The following is an 18,871-nucleotide window of genomic DNA, read 5'->3' as shown; positions in this document are numbered from 1 at the left end:
TACCACAAATTGATAATGTCCACTAGGGGTCGAAAATGCTGTTTTGGCTTTTGACTCCTCAGCTAGTCTGATTTGCCAGTAGCCAGCTGTCAAATCAAATGTGCTCAGAAACTTTGCAGAAGCCAATTTATCAATGAGCTCATCTGCTCTTGGAATGGGATGAGCATCTGTCCTAGTGACAGCATTGAGACCTCTGTAGTCCACACAAAACCTCATTTCTCTCTTCCCATCTTTGGTATGAGGTTTTGGCACAAGGACCACTGGGCTAGCCCATGGGCTCTCTGATGGCTCAATCACTCCAAGCTCCAACATCTTTTGCACCTCAGCCTTTATACAATCCCTGACATGGTCAGGTTGCCTGTAGATCTTATTCTTGACAGGCAGATTGTCACCAGTGTCCACCTCATGGGTGCACCAGCTAGTCTGACTGGGTGTGAGTGAAAACAAATGTCTGTGGGCCTGCAACACCTGTCTGCAGTCCACCTGTTGCTGCTCAGTGAGGCTGCCTGCCAAGGCTACTCCATCAACTGAACCATCATCAGGGTTCTGGGAAAGCAGGTCTGGGAGAGGGTCACTCTCTTCCTCCTGTTCCCCATCTGTGGCCATGAGGAGACTCATGTCCTCCCTGTCAACAAATGCTTTCAAACGATTGACATGGAGCACCCTGTGGGGGCTCCTAGGGGTGCCAAAGTCAACCAAGTAGGTGACTTCTCCCTTCTTTTCAATGATAGGGTAGGGTCCAGTCCATTGGTCCTGGAGAGCTGCTGGCCCCACTGGGTCCAACACCCACACCTTCTGCCCTGGCTGGTACTCAACCAGAACAGCCTTTTGGTCATGCCAGGCTTTCTGTAATTCCTGACTTGCCTCAAGGTTTTTGGATGCTCTCTCCATGTATTCAGCCATCCTGGAGCGGAGACCAAGTACATAGTCCACAATGTCTAGTTTAGGCTTTTTGAGAGGTAACTCCCATCCTTCCTTCACCAAACTCAATGGACCCCTTACAGGGTGGCCAAACAAAAGTTCAAAAGGGCTGTAGCCAACCCCCTTCTGTGGGACCTCTCTGTAAGCAAAGAGCAAGCAGGGTAAAAGGATGTCCCATTTCCGCCTAAGCTTCTCTGGTAAACCTTTTATCATTCCCTTTAGGGTCTTGTTGAACCTTTCCACAAGCCCATTGCACTGTGGATGGTAGGGTGTGGTAAACTTATAGTTTACTCCACACTCTTTCCACATTGCTTTTAAGTATCCAGACATGAAGTTGGTACCTCTGTCTGAAAGAACCTCCTTTGGAAAGCCCACTCTTGAGAAAACTGCAATGAGGGCTTTTGCCACCACAGGAGCTGTGGTGGTCCTCAGGGGAATTGCCTCTGGGTACCTGGTGGCATGATCCACTACCACCAGTATAAATCTGTGCCCAGATGCTGTTTGAGGATCCATGGGACCCACAATGTCTATTCCAACTCTTTCAAAGGGTACCCCCACCACAGGTAGTGGTATCAGGGGGGCCTTTGTTGTGCCACCTGACTTACCACTGGCTTGGCAAGTGACACAGGAGCGACAAAACTCCTTGACATTTTCTGACATGTGAGGCCAGTGAAAGTGTGGAACAAGCCTGTCCCAAGTCTTATTCTGGCCTAAGTGTCCTGCAAGGGGAATATCATGGGCCAAGGTAAGAAGGAAGCCCCTAAACTTCAAAGGTATAACCAACCTCCTGGTGGTGCCAGGCTTGGGGTCTCTAGCCTCTGAATAAAGGAGCCCTTCATCCCAGTACACCTTATGGGTACCTTGAGCATTCCCTGCAGCCTCAGCAGCAGCTTGCTGTCTGAGGGGTTCAAGTGAAGGGCAATCTAATTGGGCCTGCCCCAGGTCTGCCCTTGAGGGTCCCCCTGTCCCCAGAAACTCAACCTGTTCAGGTTCAAGCTCATCTGAGACAGTCTCCTCTTGGACTGCAGAATCAGTTTCCTGTGAAACCTGATCCTCAACCTGGGGCAAGTGGGAAGGCACAGCCTTAACCCTCTTGCTCCTTCTCTTGGGTTGTGGTTGGTCTATTGTTTCAAGATCCACCACTGGTTCAGGAAGGCACTTCTTAGCCTGAGACCTTGTCACTGCAAGGACATGAGCTGAAATCCCTAGCATTTCTGCATGAGTCCTGTACTCCACTTCTGACCAAACTGAGCTTTCAAGATCATTGCCTAACAGACAGTCTACTGGGAGGTCTGCACTCACAACAACTTTCTTTAGGCCATCTACCCCTCCCCAGGAGAAGTTCACAACAGCCACACTATGGGAAGTAGTGGAGTTGCTTGCATTGGTCACTAGGTAACTTTCACCTAGTACAATTTGTCCAGGGTCCACAAAGCCAGGTGCCACCATTGTGACACTGGCACAAGTGTCCCTGTAGGCCTGAGCCAGTTTCTCATTAATTAAGGGAGTCTGCCTATATTTGCCCAGGTTACTGGGGCTTACTGCAGTGGGCAAAGATATGTCCACATCATATAGGAGAACTGCCTGTTTGGGGATTCTGACTAGGCCAGATTCCACCTCAGTACCCAGGGTCAACCCTACTAAACCCTTTGGCTGTGTACCACCACTGCTGACTGTACTAGGGGGTGCAGTTGCTTTAGGAGCTGCAGTGGTGGGGACTGGATTTTTCTTAGTGCATTCACTGCCCCAGTGTGAAACTGATTTGCAGGTATTACACCAAGGTTTCTTTGGGCCATCATTCTTCTTTTTCTTGTTTCCATTTTGGGAACCCCCCTCCTTATTGCTAGTTTGGGGGCCTGAAGACTTCTGGTCCTTTTCTTTATCTTTCTGATTCCCACCCTTCTGGTCTGTTTTCTTCTGGTCACCTTGGTTCTGGTTTTTCTGCTTAATCCTTGTTCTGACCCATTTGTCTGCCTTCTTTCCCAATTCTTGGGGAGAGGTCAGATCAGAGTCGACAAGGTATTGATGCAACAGCTGGTTCTGACAGTTATTAAGGATCTGTTCTCTCATCATAAGATTGTACAATCCTGTATAGTCTGAAACTTTACTTCCCTGCAGCCAACCCTCCAGAGCCTTAGTGGCACAATCTACAAAATCAGTCCAGTCCTGAGTCTGTGCTTTTTGGGTGTCTCTGAACAACAACCTGTATTGCTCAGTGGTTAGGCCAAACCCTTCAATAAGAGCACTCTTCAGAACAGAGTAGTTTTTGGCATCCTCAGGTCTAACAGTGAGGAGCCTGTCCCTCCCTTTCTCAGAAAAGGAGTACCATAAAATTGCTGCCCACTGATCCTCAGGGACCTGCTGTACCATGCAGGCCCTCTCAAGAGCAGTCATCCATTTGTGGATATCATCCCCTTCCTTGTAGGGGGGCACAATTTTTGTCAGGTTTCTATTGTCATAGGCCCTGTCTTTTTCTTTAGGAACTTTGCTGCCACCAGTGGCATCTAAGCCACACAATTTTCTCTCTCTTGCTAAAGCAAGTTTAGCTTGAGCCAAGGCTACCTCTTCCCTTTCTATTTGGAGTTGGACGGCCCTCATCCTGGCCCTATGCTCTTTTCTCTGGGAGGAAGTCATTCCTCTTTGAGATTCTCTTGAGGCACTAGAAAGGTGAGAGTCCCCTGATAGAGATCTCTCCCTTCTATTGCCTGGGAGAATTTGGTTATGAGATCTGGGGTGGTGCTGGCCCCCCCCATTCCCATGTAGGTCCAAGTTGGCCTGGTTAAGGCTGGCAACCTGTACCTGGTTTCCCCTCTGATCCTGATCTTCAGGCTCATCTACGTCTGAGCCTTCCTCTTCCTCTACCTCCTCCACTACATCATCATCATCTGGAAGATTCTCATTCTCAGGGGAGTTGTTCCCTTCACCTGATTCTAAGGGAGCCTGACTCACCTTATCTAGATCATCCTTTTCTAGGAGAGCTATTAGGGAAGGAATGGTAGGGCCTCTGCCCTTTTTTAGCCCCCTGGCTGTGCACAAGGCACTCAGGTCTTTGTGGCTAAGGTTGTCATATCTGGATGTTGTCCCTATAGGATCAACTTCTACAGGAGCAGAGCCTGAGGCTCTATCTGCATCAGACATGACTACTAGTGAGGTGTAAGTGGTGCACTTACCTACACTAAGTGGTTTCCTACTGTACCTTGCTAGTGAGTTGTAGTCAGGGTGTGCTAATCCCTTTAATCTACAACTACTAAGTTCAGTAGAACTTAATATGCTAAGCTTTTGATTTATATGTACCTAGAGGTACTTGATGTGATCTTTCAATTTGATAAAGATTGCAATGGTAAAACAAACAGCAAGCTCAAATCCGCACCGCTGCACACCAATGTGAGAAGTTGGCCTGATATGTAGTGTTTCCAATTCTGGAACCACTGGGTATCAGTCCAAACAAACCCCAAAGATGTCTGGTTGTAAGTCAACCTTGTTAGACAAGCTATCCTAGTGGTAGCATGGACTAAGCAGCCTAAAGGCTAAACTTAAGAGGTCGTGTTAAGCGAGCTGTTTTACCACATACAATCCTGTAATCAAATGAAAGGACACCACACAAGTATATATTGTAAAAATATATGTATTTATTTCTAAATTACTCCCCAGTACTCTTTATGAGGAAAGGGGCACAAGCGTTAAATCAAAAGCACTGTTAAACATATAAAAGTTGGCACAATTATGGCTGAGGGCAGGGGGCCACTCAGACCATATATCAAAAAAGTGGTATAAGGAACACTTTACGAACAATGGTTAGGCCTAGGGCCTAGAGATTCGCTGGGAGCAGTCAGGACAAGCAATGAAGTAGTCGGGAGTAGCCCACAGGATACGGGTGCAGCACGGAAAGTGCGGCGCGCACCAATGTAAAGTCAATGGTGCGTAAAAGTTAGTTAAAGTGAATTAAATGATACTTCCGCTGAACCTAGGAACACAAAACTTTAGACACAGACCCTAGAGGTGTGTACCAGTGTAAGGACACCGGCGTTGCAAAGTTACCTCACCCACAGGCCGTGGATGCAGAGGGTCGAAGTGGCGTCGGGTTCTGTCACGCAGGTTCTTGGTGCTTGGAGCTGTTGCAGCTGCAGGCGCTGTGAAGCAGAAGTGTCCGGTGCGATCCAAGGGTGGATCGAAGTAGAAAAGTACCTGAAAGCAGAGGGGACAGAGTCTGGGTCACTCAGCAGTGACCAGGGTGGTACCAGGACGGAACCAGGCAATGTCGGGCGCAATCAGGCGGTTGTCGATAGGCTTCTCTCCGCTGTCACGTGGGCTCTGGGGCATCTGCGACGTCCAGGAGCAGGTCACGATCTGTCCCACGTAGGCTCTCGCCGTCAGCACCGTCGGCTTGAAGATTGTAGCAAACAGCACTTGGCAAAAGCAATCCACGCGGAACCGGGAGATTGCTTATCACTCGAACCAGGAGGGTCAGAGTGGGTGCTCCTTTTTACAGGAGCTGGTGCAGATCTGGAGCAACCAGAAAAGCAAGTCGTATTTCGAAGTTCGTCGGCACAGGGGCCACAAGCCAGCTGGCAAGTGACCGGGCCAACGCGTCGAGCACACACAGGCAGAAGGGCCCCACGCAGCACTCGTCGAGTGTGGAGGGGTGAGCTTTGGTGCAAGTGGAGCTCGGGGCTGGGGCTTCTCAAACCCCGGTGTACAGCTTCGAGGGTCACTCGTGGGCTGCACGGTCAGCGTCTCGTGGCCTTTTCAAGATGGCGTGCCCCACGCTTCCGGTCGCCTCCACGGGTCTCAGCTCTGCGGGGACTGTGGATCGGGCAGGTAGAAGGCAGGCAAGCTTGATCTCGTCGATCTCTGTCGCTCGAGTTCCGGCGGGAACTGCAACAAAGCAAGGGTCGAGGGCTGGATGGTGCCTGTTTGCACAGGGTGGTCACTCCTTGACCACAAGGGAGATTCTTCAGTCTTCTCACGTCGTGTAGAAAGTCGAAGGGTCCAGATTTCGTTTCTTATGTTTCTTCAGGATGATCTGAGGTCCGTTGGGACTGCTCCCCCTCTTATTCGAATCTAGGGGGTTGGACATCCTGCTAGGTCCCCTCCTATGGGTGGGACCCAGGAAGGGGGTGGTTACACCCCTCTCCTTTGATCCTGGCCGCGCTGGGACAGGGGCTGGGAGGCCCCAGAACCGGTTTGGCCGGATCCTGCAAGGGGCAGCCTTGTGCTCCCCAGGCAGTGTCTGGTTTCTTTGAAACCTCCCTACTCCAATCCACTATCTCCTGTCTGGGGTGGTTTGACACCGCCCTGTGACAGGAAACTCTTTGTCCAGGCCTCCTCTGCCGGGTTTCGGTCAGCAGCAGGAGGTCAGACCCGTGTCTGTGGCAGGGGCATCCATTTTGTGGATCTGAGGCTCATTTTAAATCAACCGCGTTTCAGTAAAGTAACATGTCTTCTCCCTCTAGAAGGGTGGAATGCTATCCCCGTCGCCAGAACTGGCGAGGGGATAGTATTCCAATTCGTATGACACCTTACACGACATGTTTTGATAAAGCCAAACCAAAGTTGCTATATAACCGCGAGGATTATAATGCGCTTAAGAGTATATGGTATGGCATTATCCCGGATCAGCTTAGGGAGTTGTTCCCGACAGCTGCAGACAGGCTCAGCTCATGTGTGAGAAGTTGGCCTGATATGTAGTGTTTCCAATTCTGGAACCACTGGGTATCAGTCCAAACAAACCCCAAAGATGTCTGGTTGTAAGTCAACCTTGTTAGACAAGCTATCCTAGTGGTAGCATGGACTAAGCAGCCTAAAGGCTAAACTTAAGAGGTCGTGTTAAGCGAGCTGTTTTACCACATACAACCCTGTAATCAAATGAAAGGACACCACACAAGTATATATTGTAAAAATATATGTATTTATTTCTAAATTACTCCCCAGTACTCTTTATGAGGAAAGGGGCACAAGCGTTAAATCAAAAGCACTGCTAAACATATAAAGTTGGCACAATTATGGCTGAGGGCGGGGGGCCACTCAGACCATATACTAAAAAAATGGTATAAGTAACACTTATCGAATATTGGTTAGGCCTAGGGCCTAGAGATTCGCTGGGAGCAGTCAGGACAAGCAATGAAGAAGTCGGGAGTAGCCCACAGGATACGGGTGCAGCACGGAAAGTGCGGCGCGCACCAATGTAAAGTCAATGGTGCGTAAAAGTTAGTTAAAGTGAATTAAATGATACTTCCGCTGAACCTAGGAACACAAAACTTCAGACACAGACCCTAGAGGTGTGTACCAGTGTAAGGACACCGGCGTTGCAAAGTTACCTCACCCACAGGCCGTGGGTGCACAGGGTCGAAGTGGCGTCGGGTTCTGGCACGCAGGTTCTTGGTGCTTGGAGCTGTTGCAGCTGCAGGCGCTGTGAAGCAGAAGTGTCCGGTGCGATCCAAGGGTGGATCGAAGTAGAAAAGTACCTGAAAGCAGAGGGGACAGAGTCTGGGTCACTCAGCAGTGACCAGGGTGGAACCAGGACGGAACCAGGCAATGTCGGGCGCAATCAGGCGGTTGTCGATAGGCTTCTCTCCGCTGTCACGTGGGCTCTGGGGCATCTGCGACGTCCAGGAGCAGGTCATGATCTGTCCCACGTAGGCTCTCGCCGTCAGCACCGTCGGCTTGAAGATTGTAGCAAACAGCACTTGGCAAAAGCAATCCACGCAGAACCGGGAGATTGCTTATCACTCGAACCAGGAGGGTCAGAGTGGGTGCTCCTTTTTACAGGAGCTGGTGCAGATCTGGAGCAACCAGAAAAGCAAGTCGTATTTCGAAGTTCGTCGGCACAGGGGCCACAAGCCAGCTGGCAAGTGACCGGGCCAACGCGTCGAGCACACACAGGCAGAAGGGCCCCACGCAGCACTCGTCGAGTGTGGAGGGGTGAGCTTTGGTGCAAGTGGAGCTCGGGGCTGGGGCTTCTCAAACCCCGGTGTACAGCTTCGAGGGTCACTCGGGGGCTGCACGGTCAGCGTCTCGTGGCCTTTTCAAGATGGCGTGCCCCACGCTTCCGGTCGCCTCCACGGGTCTCAGCTCTGCAGGGACTGTGGATCGGGCAGGTAGAAGGCAGGCAAGCTTGATCTCGTCGATCTCTGTCGCTCGAGTTCCGGCGGGAACTGCAACAAAGCAAGGGTCGAGGGCTGGATGGTGCCTGTTTGCACAGGGTGGTCACTCCTTGACCACAAGGGAGATTCTTCAGTCTTCTCACGTCGTGTAGAAAGTCGAAGGGTCCAGATTTCGTTTCTTATGTTTCTTCAGGATGATCTGAGGTCCGTTGGGACTGCTCCCCCTCTTATTCGAATCTAGGGGGTTGGACATCCTGCTAGGTCCCCTCCTATGGGTGGGACCCAGGAAGGGGGTGGTTACACCCCTCTCCTTTGATCCTGGCCGCGCTGGGACAGGGGCTGGGAGGCCCCAGAACCGGTTTGGCCGGATCCTGCAAGGGGCAGCCTTGTGCTCCCCAGGCAGTGTCTGGTTTCTTTGAAACCTCCCTACTCCAATCCACTATCTCCTGTCTGGGGTGGTTTGACACCGCCCTGTGACAGGAAACTCTTTGTCCAGGCCTCCTCTGCCGGGTTTCGGTCAGCAGCAGGAGGCCAGACCCGTGTCTGTGGCAGGGGCATCCATTTTGTGGATCTGAGGCTCATTTTAAATCAACCGCGTTTCAGTAAAGTAACATGTCTTCTCCCTCTAGAAGGGTGGAATGCTATCCCCGTCGCCAGAACTGGCGAGGGGATAGTATTCCAATTCGTATGACACCTTACACGACATGTTTTGATAAAGCCAAACCAAAGTTGCTATATAACCGCGAGGATTATAATGCGCTTAAGAGTATATGGTATGGCATTATCCCGGATCAGCTTAGGGAGTTGTTCCCGACAGCTGCAGACAGGCTCAGCTCATGCCAGAGCACCATCTCACATAAAACCACGCACTCTGCCTCCAGGATTGATGAGGCCTTCCATAGGAGTGGCTCACAGGTTATATATGTGTCCAGATATAGGTTTAGATATAGGTATACTATATCTAAGCAAGGGGTGATTACACCCACTTGCCCCAGCTGAGTGATCAGCCAGTTGTGTCAATTTAAGAACCAGCCAGGGGTGGCAAAAGCTATGCTTCAGCCCCTGGTAGGCCTTGGTGGCACCTATGCCCTGAGCACCTATAGTGCATGGTACAGGGGCTGACAAGGAGTCCATTTCCAATTGTGGTATGTACCTATAGCACATGTATCATAAATTTAGAGAGAGAACAGCAGGCTGGGGGTCTGATTAGCAGGCCCACAGCCTCAGTAAGTCGAAAACCAGTGAAGCAAAAAGCAAAAATTGGGGTGACCATAGGATAGCAGACCCTACTCTCCTACATAACCCCCCCCCAAACGCAGGGACATTAAACTTAACCTTGACCAGATAAGTCTTCATGTTCTAAGTGGAAGTACCTGGAGAGACCATCTGCATTACCATGGTCAGTCCCTGGGCGGTGCTCCACTGTAAAGTCCATCCCCTGTAGGGAAATGGACCACCTGAGCAGTTTGGGATTTTCACCCTTCATCTGATTTAGCCACAAGAGGGGCTTATGGTCTGTCTGAATTAGGAAGTGAGTACCAAACAAGTATGGCCTCAACTTCTTCAGGGCCCAAACCACAGCAAAGGCCTCCCTCTCAATAGCTGACCAACGTTTCTCCCTGGGGGTCAGCCTTCTGCTAATAAAAGCAATGGGCTGGTCTTGACCATCTTGATTAAGTTGTGAAAGCACAGCTCCCACCCCCAACTCAGAAGCATCTGTCTGTACAATGAACTGTTTGGAGTAGTCAGGACTCTTCAGGATAGGTGCAGAGCACATGGCCTTCTTCAGGTCATCAAATGCCTTTTGACAGCTAACTGTCCACTGAACCTTTTTGGGCATCTTCTTGGATGTCAAGTCATTCAATGGTGTCACAATGGACCCATAGTTCTTTACAAATTTTCTGTAATACCCAGTCAGGCCCAAGAAGGCTCTGACTTGTGTCTGGGTAGTTGGAGGAGCCCAGTCCTGTATGGTCTGGATCTTGCTCTCCAGTGGTTGAACTTGACCCCCACCTACCAGGTGGCCCAAGTACACAACCTTGCTCTGCCCTATCTGGCACTTAGTAGCCTTGATAGTCAGGCCTGCCTTTTGCAGGGCCTCCAGAACCTTCTTCAGGTGGATCAGGTGATCCTCCCAGGTGGAGCTAAAGACAGCAATATCATCTAGATATGCTGCACAAAAGTCATCCAACCCAGCAAGGACTTGGTTCACCAACCTTTGGAAAGTGGCAGGTGCATTCTTCAAGCCAAAGGGCATTACCACAAATTGATAATGTCCACTAGGGGTCGAAAATGCTGTTTTGGCTTTTGACTCCTCAGCTAGTCTGATTTGCCAGTAGCCAGCTGTCAAATCAAATGTGCTCAGAAACTTGGCAGAAGCCAATTTATCAATGAGCTCATCTGCTCTTGGAATGGGATGAGCATCTGTCCTAGTGACAGCATTGAGACCTCTGTAGTCCACACAAAACCTCATTTCTCTCTTCCCATCTTTGGTATGAGGTTTTGGCACAAGGACCACTGGGCTAGCCCATGGGCTCTCTGATGGCTCAATCACTCCAAGCTCCAACATCTTTTGCACCTCAGCCTTTATACAATCCCTGACATGGTCAGGTTGCCTGTAGATCTTATTCTTCACAGGCAGATTGTCACCAGTGTCCACCTCATGGGTGCACCAGTTAGTCTGACTGGGTGTGAGTGAAAACAATTGTCTGTGGGCCTGCAACACCTGTCTGCAGTCCACCTGTTGCTGCTCAGTGAGGCTGCCTGCCAAGGCTACTCCATCAACTGAACCATCATCAGGGTTCTGGGAAAGCAGGTCTGGGAGAGGGTCACTCTCTTCCTCCTGTTCCCCATCTGTGGCCATGAGGAGACTCATGTCCTCCCTGTCAACAAATGCTTTCAATCTGTTCACATGGAGCACCCTGTGGGGGCTCCTAGGGGTACCAAAGTCAACCAAGTAGGTGACTTCTCCCTTCTTTTCAATGATAGGGTAGGGTCCAGTCCATTTGTCCTGGAGAGCTGCTGGCCCCACTGGGTCCAACACCCACACCTTCTGTCCTGGCTGGAACTCAACCATAACAGCCTTTTGGTCATGCCAGGCTTTCTGTAATTCCTGACTTGCCTCAAGGTTTTTGGATGCTCTCTCCATGTATTCAGCCATCCTGGAGCGGAGACCAAGTACATAGTCCACAATGTCTAGTTTAGGCTTTTTGAGAGGTAACTCCCATCCTTCCTTCACCAAACTCAATGGACCTCTTACAGGGTGGCCAAACAAAAGTTCAAAAGGGCTGTAGCCAACCCCCTTCTGTGGGACCTCTCTGTAAGCAAAGAGCAAGCAGGGTAAAAGGATGTCCCATTTCCGCCTAAGCTTCTCTGGTAAACCTTTTATCATTCCCTTTAGGGTCTTGTTGAACCTTTCCACAAGCCCATTGCACTGTGGATGGTAGGGTGTGGTAAACTTATAGTTTACTCCACACTCTTTCCACATTGCTTTTAAGTATCCAGACATAAAGTTGGTACCTCTGTCTGAAAGAACCTCCTTTGGAAAGCCCACTCTTGAGAAAACTGCAATGAGGGCTTTTGCCACCACAGGAGCTGTGGTGGTCCTCAGGGGAATTGCCTCTGGGTACCTGGTGGCATGATCCACTACCACCAGTATAAATCTGTGCCCAGATGCTGTTTGAGGATCCATGGGACCCACAATGTCTATTCCAACTCTTTCAAAGGGTACCCCCACCACAGGTAGTGGTATCAGGGGGGCCTTTGTTGTGCCACCTGACTTACCACTGGCTTGGCAAGTGACACAGGAGCGACAAAACTCCTTGACATTTTCTGACATGTGAGGCCAGTGAAAGTGTGGAACAAGCCTGTCCCAAGTCTTATTCTGGCCTAAGTGTCCTGCAAGGGGAATATCATGGGCCAAGGTAAGAAGGAAGCCCCTAAACTTCAAAGGTATAACCAACCTCCTGGTGGTGCCAGGCTTGGGGTCTCTAGCCTCTGAATAAAGGAGCCCTTCATCCCAATACACCTTATGGGTACCTTGAGCATTCCCTGCAGCCTCAGCAGCAGCTTGCTGTCTGAGGGGTTCAAGTGAAGGGCAATCTAATTGGGCCTGCCCCAGGTCTGCCCTTGAGGGTCCCCCTGTCCCCAGAAACTCAACCTGTTCAGGTTCAAGCTCATCTGAGACAGTCTCCTCTTGGACTGCAGAATCAGTTTCCTGTGAAACTTGATCCTCCACCTGGGGCAAGTGGGAAGGCACAGCCTTAACCCTCTTGCTCCTCCTCTTGGGTTGTGGTTGGTCTATTGTTTCAAGATCCACCACTGGTTCAGGAAGGCACTTCTTAGCCTGAGACCTTGTCACTGCAAGGACATGAGCTGAAATCCCTAGCATTTCTGCATGAGTCCTGTACTCCACTTCTGACCAAACTGAGCTTTCAAGATCATTGCCTAACAGACAGTCTACTGGGAGGTCTGCACTCACAACAACTTTCTTTAGGCCATCTACCCCTCCCCAGGAGAAGTTCACAACAGCCACACTATGGGAAGTAGTGGAGTTGCTTGCATTGGTCACTAGGTAACTTTCACCTAGTACAATCTGTCCAGGGTCCACAAAGCCAGGTGCCACCATTGTGACACTGGCACAAGTGTCCCTGTAGGCCTGAGCCAGTTTCTCATTAATTAAGGGAGTCTGCCTATATTTGCCCAGGTTACTGGGGCTTACTGCAGTGGGCAAAGATATGTCCACATCATATAGGAGAACTGCCTGTGTGGGGATTCTGACTAGGCCAGATTCCACCTCAGTACCCAGGGTCAACCCTACTAAACCCTTTGGCTGTGTACCACCACTGCTGACTGTACTAGGGGTTGCAGTTGCTTTAGGAGCTGCAGTGGTGGGGACTGGATTTTTCTTAGTGCATTCACTGCCCCAGTGTGAAACTGATTTGCAGGTATTACACCAAGGTTTCTTTGGGCCATCATTCTTCTTTTTCTTGTTTCCATTTTGGGAACCCCCCTCCTTATTGCTAGTTTGGGGGCCTGAAGACTTCTGGTCCTTTTCTTTATCTTTCTGATTCCCACCCTTCTGGTCTGTTTTCTTCTGGTCACCTTGGTTCTGGTTTTTCTGCTTAATCCTTGTTCTGACCCATTTGTCTGCCTTCTTTCCCAATTCTTGGGGAGAGGTCAAATCAGAGTCAACAAGGTATTGATGCAACAGCTGGTTCTGACAGTTATTAAGGATCTGTTCTCTCATCATAAGATTGTACAATCCTGTATAGTCTGAGACTTTACTTCCCTGCAGCCAACCCTCCAGAGCCTTAGTGGCACAATCTACAAAATCAGTCCAGTCCTGAGTCTGTGCTTTTTGGGTGTCTCTGAACAACAACCTGTATTGCTCAGTGGTTAGGCCAAACCCTTCAATAAGAGCACTCTTCAGAACAGAGTAGTTTTTGGCATCCTCAGGTCTAACAGTGAGGAGCCTGTCCCTCCCTTTCTCAGAGAAGGAGTACCATAAAATTGCTGCCCACTGATCCTCAGGGACCTGCTGTACCATGCAGGCCCTCTCAAGAGCAGTCATCCATTTGTGGATATCATCCCCTTCCTTGTAGGGGGGCACAATTTTTGTCAGGTTTCTATTGTCATAGGCCCTGTCTTTTTCTTTAGGAATTTTGCTGCCACCAGTGGCATCTAAGCCACTTATTTTTTTCTCCCTTGCCAAGGTAAGTTTAGCTTGTTCCAAGGTAAGCTTAGCTTGAGCCAGGGCTACCTCTTCCCTCTCTATCTGGAGTTGGACAGCCCTCATTCTGGCCCTATGCTCTTTTCTCTGGGAGGAAGTCATCCCTCTTTGAGATTCTCTTGAGGCACTAGAAAGGTGAGAGTCCTCTGATGGAGATCTCTCCCTTCTATTGCCTGGGAGAATTAGGTTATGAGATCTGGGGTGGTGCTGGCCCCCCCCATTCCCATGTAGGTCCAAGTTGGCCTGGTTAAGGCTGGCAACCTGTACCTGGTTTCCCCTCTGATCCTGATCTTCAGGCTCATCTAAGTCTGAGCCTTCCTCTTCCTCTTCCTCCTCCACTACATCATCATCTGGAAGATTCTCATTCTCAGGGGAGTTGTTCCCTTCACCTGATTCTAAGGGAGCCTGACTCACCTTATCTAGGTCATCCTTTTCTAGGAGAGCTATTAGGGAAGGAATGGTAGGGCCTCTGCCCTTTTTTAGCCCCCTGGCTGTGCACAAGGCACTCAGGTCTTTGTGGCTAAGGTTGTCATATCTGGATGTTGTCCCTATAGGATCAACTTCTACAGGAGCAGAACCTGAGGGTCTACCTGTATCAGACATGACTGCTAGTGAGGTGTAAGTGGTGCACTTACCTACACTAAGTGGTTTCCTACTGTACCTTGCTAGTGAGTTGTAGTCAGGGTGTGCTACTCCCTTTTATCTACAACTACTAAGTTCAGTAGAACTTAATATGCTAAGCTTTTGATTTATATGTACCTAGAGGTACTTGATGTGATCTTTCAATTTGATAAAGATTGCAATGGTAAAACAAACAGCAAGCTCAAATCCGCACCGCTGCACACCAATGTGAGAAGTTGGCCTGATATGTAGTGTTTCCAATTCTGGAACCACTGGGTATCAGTCCAAACAAACCCCAAAGATGTCTGGTTGTAAGTCAACCTTGTTAGACAAGCTATCCTAGTGGTAGCATGGACTAAGCAGCCTAAAGGCTAAACTTAAGAGGTCGTGTTAAGCGAGCTGTTTTACCACATACAATCCTGTAATCAAATGAAAGGACACCACACAAGTATATATTGTAAAAATATATGTATTTATTTCTAAATTACTCCCCAGTACTCTTTATGAGGAAAGGGGCACAAGCGTTAAATCAAAAGCACTGCTAAACATATAAAGTTGGCACAATTATGGCTGAGGGCGGGGGGCCACTCAGACCATATACTAAAAAAATGGTATAAGTAACACTTATCGAATATTGGTTAGGCCTAGGGCCTAGAGATTCGCTGGGAGCAGTCAGGACAAGCAATGAAGAAGTCGGGAGTAGCCCACAGGATACGGGTGCAGCACGGAAAGTGCGGCGCGCACCAATGTAAAGTCAATGGTGCGTAAAAGTTAGTTAAAGTGAATTAAATGATACTTCCGCTGAACCTAGGAACACAAAACTTCAGACACAGACCCTAGAGGTGTGTACCAGTGTAAGGACACCGGCGTTGCAAAGTTACCTCACCCACAGGCCGTGGGTGCACAGGGTCGAAGTGGCGTCGGGTTCTGGCACGCAGGTTCTTGGTGCTTGGAGCTGTTGCAGCTGCAGGCGCTGTGAAGCAGAAGTGTCCGGTGCGATCCAAGGGTGGATCGAAGTAGAAAAGTACCTGAAAGCAGAGGGGACAGAGTCTGGGTCACTCAGCAGTGACCAGGGTGGAACCAGGACGGAACCAGGCAATGTCGGGCGCAATCAGGCGGTTGTCGATAGGCTTCTCTCCGCTGTCACGTGGGCTCTGGGGCATCTGCGACGTCCAGGAGCAGGTCACGATCTGTCCCACGTAGGCTCTCGCCGTCAGCACCGTCGGCTTGAAGATTGTAGCAAACAGCACTTGGCAAAAGCAATCCACGCAGAACCGGGAGATTGCTTATCACTCGAACCAGGAGGGTCAGAGTGGGTGCTCCTTTTTACAGGAGCTGGTGCAGATCTGGAGCAACCAGAAAAGCAAGTCGTATTTCGAAGTTCGTCGGCACAGGGGCCACAAGCCAGCTGGCAAGTGACCGGGCCAACGCGTCGAGCACACACAGGCAGAAGGGCCCCACGCAGCACTCGTCGAGTGTGGAGGGGTGAGCTTTGGTGCAAGTGGAGCTCGGGGCTGGGGCTTCTCAAACCCCGGTGTACAGCTTCGAGGGTCACTCGGGGGCTGCACGGTCAGCGTCTCGTGGCCTTTTCAAGATGGCGTGCCCCACGCTTCCGGTCGCCTCCACGGGTCTCAGCTCTGCAGGGACTGTGGATCGGGCAGGTAGAAGGCAGGCAAGCTTGATCTCGTCGATCTCTGTCGCTCGAGTTCCGGCGGGAACTGCAACAAAGCAAGGGTCGAGGGCTGGATGGTGCCTGTTTGCACAGGGTGGTCACTCCTTGACCACAAGGGAGATTCTTCAGTCTTCTCACGTCGTGTAGAAAGTCGAAGGGTCCAGATTTCGTTTCTTATGTTTCTTCAGGATGATCTGAGGTCCGTTGGGACTGCTCCCCCTCTTATTCGAATCTAGGGGGTTGGACATCCTGCTAGGTCCCCTCCTATGGGTGGGACCCAGGAAGGGGGTGGTTACACCCCTCTCCTTTGATCCTGGCCGCGCTGGGACAGGGGCTGGGAGGCCCCAGAACCGGTTTGGCCGGATCCTGCAAGGGGCAGCCTTGTGCTCCCCAGGCAGTGTCTGGTTTCTTTGAAACCTCCCTACTCCAATCCACTATCTCCTGTCTGGGGTGGTTTGACACCGCCCTGTGACAGGAAACTCTTTGTCCAGGCCTCCTCTGCCGGGTTTCGGTCAGCAGCAGGAGGCCAGACCCGTGTCTGTGGCAGGGGCATCCATTTTGTGGATCTGAGGCTCATTTTAAATCAACCGCGTTTCAGTAAAGTAACATGTCTTCTCCCTCTAGAAGGGTGGAATGCTATCCCCGTCGCCAGAACTGGCGAGGGGATAGTATTCCAATTCGTATGACACCTTACACGACATGTTTTGATAAAGCCAAACCAAAGTTGCTATATAACCGCGAGGATTATAATGCGCTTAAGAGTATATGGTATGGCATTATCCCGGATCAGCTTAGGGAGTTGTTCCCGACAGCTGCAGACAGGCTCAGCTCATGCCAGAGCACCATCTCACATAAAACCACGCACTCTGCCTCCAGGATTGATGAGGCCTTCCATAGGAGTGGCTCACAGGTTATATATGTGTCCAGATATAGGTTTAGATATAGGTATACTATATCTAAGCAAGGGGTGATTACACCCACTTGCCCCAGCTGAGTGATCAGCCAGTTGTGTCAATTTAAGAACCAGCCAGGGGTGGCAAAAGCTATGCTTCAGCCCCTGGTAGGCCTTGGTGGCACCTATGCCCTGAGCACCTATAGTGCATGGTACAGGGGCTGACAAGGAGTCCATTTCCAATTGTGGTATGTACCTATAGCACATGTATCATAAATTTAGAGAGAGAACAGCAGGCTGGGGGTCTGATTAGCAGGCCCACAGCCTCAGTAAGTCGAAAACCAGTGAAGCAAAAAGCAAAAATTGGGGTGACCATAGGATAGCAGACCCTACTCTCCTACATCATGCCAGAGCACCATCTCACATAAAACCCCGCACTCTGCCTCCAGGATTGATGAGGCCTTCCATAGGAGTGGCTCACAGGTTATATATGTGTCCAGATATAGGTTTAGATATAGGTATACTATATCTAAGCAAGGGGTGATTACACCCACTTGCCCCAGCTGAGTGATCAGCCAGTTGTGTCAATTTAAGAACCAGCCAGGGGTGGCAAAAGCTATGCTTCAGCCCCTGGTAGGCCTTGGTGGCACCTATGCCCTGAGCACCTATAGTGCATGGTACAGGGGCTGACAAGGAGTCCATTTCCAATTGTGGTATGTACCTATAGCACATGTATCATAAATTTAGAGAGAGAACAGCAGGCTGGGGGTCTGATTAGCAGGCCCACAGCCTCAGTAAGTCGGAAACCAGTGAAGCAAAAAGCAAAAATTGGGGTGACCATAGGATAGCAGACCCTACTCTCCTACAGACCCCCAGCCTGCTGTTCTCTCTCTAAATTTATAATACATGTGCTATAGGTACATACCACAATTGGAAATGGACTCCTTGTCAGCCCCTGTACCATGCACTATAGGTGCTCAGGGCATAGGTGCCACCAAGGCCTACCAGGGGCTGAAGCATAGCTTTTGCCACCCCTGGCTGGTTCTTAAATTGACACAACTGGCTGATCACTCAGCTGGGGCAAGTGGGTGTAATCACCCCTTGCTTAGATATAGTATACCTATATCTAAACCTATATCTGGACACATATATAGCCTGTGAGCCACTCCTATGGAAGGCCTCATCAATCCTGGAGGCAGAGTGCGTGGTTTTATGTGAGATGGAGCTCTGGCATGAGCTGAGCCTGTCTGCAGCTGTCGGGAACAACTCCCTAAGCTGATCCGGGATAATGCCATACCATATACTCTTAAGCGCCTTATAATCCTCGCGGTTATATAGCAACTTTGGTTTGGCTTTATCAAAACATGCCGTGTAAGGTGTCATACGAATTGGAATACTACCCCCTCGCCAGTTCTGGCGACGGGGGTAGCATTCCACCCTTCTAGAGGGATAAGACATGTTACTTTACTGAAACGCGGTTGATTTAAAATGAGCCTCAGATCCACAAAATGGATGCCCCTGCCACAGACACGGGTCTGGCCTCCTGCTGCTGACCGAAACTCAGCATATGGTGGCCTGGACAAAGGGTTTCCTGTCGCAGGGCGGTGTCAAACCACCCCAGACAGGAGATAGTGGATTGTAGTAGGGAGGTTTCAAAGAAACCAGACACTGCCTGGGGAGCACAAGGCTGCCCCTTGCATAATCCGGCCAAACCGGTTCTGGGGCCTCCCAGCCCCTGTCCCAGCGTGGCCAGGATCAAAGGAGAGGGGTGTAACCACCCCCTTCCTGGGTCCCACCCATAGGAGGGGACCTAGCAGGATGTCCAACCCCCCAGATTCGAATAAGAGGGGGAGCAGTGCCAATGCAACTCAGATCATCCTGAAGAAACATCAGAAACGAATTCTGGACCCTTCGACTTTCTACACGACGTG

This window comes from Lissotriton vulgaris, chromosome 2_2, assembly GCF_964263255.1.
Source record: "Lissotriton vulgaris chromosome 2_2, aLisVul1.2, whole genome shotgun sequence".
Taxonomy (NCBI): Eukaryota; Metazoa; Chordata; class Amphibia; order Caudata; family Salamandridae; genus Lissotriton; species Lissotriton vulgaris.
This window is presented reverse-complemented; position numbering follows the sequence as displayed.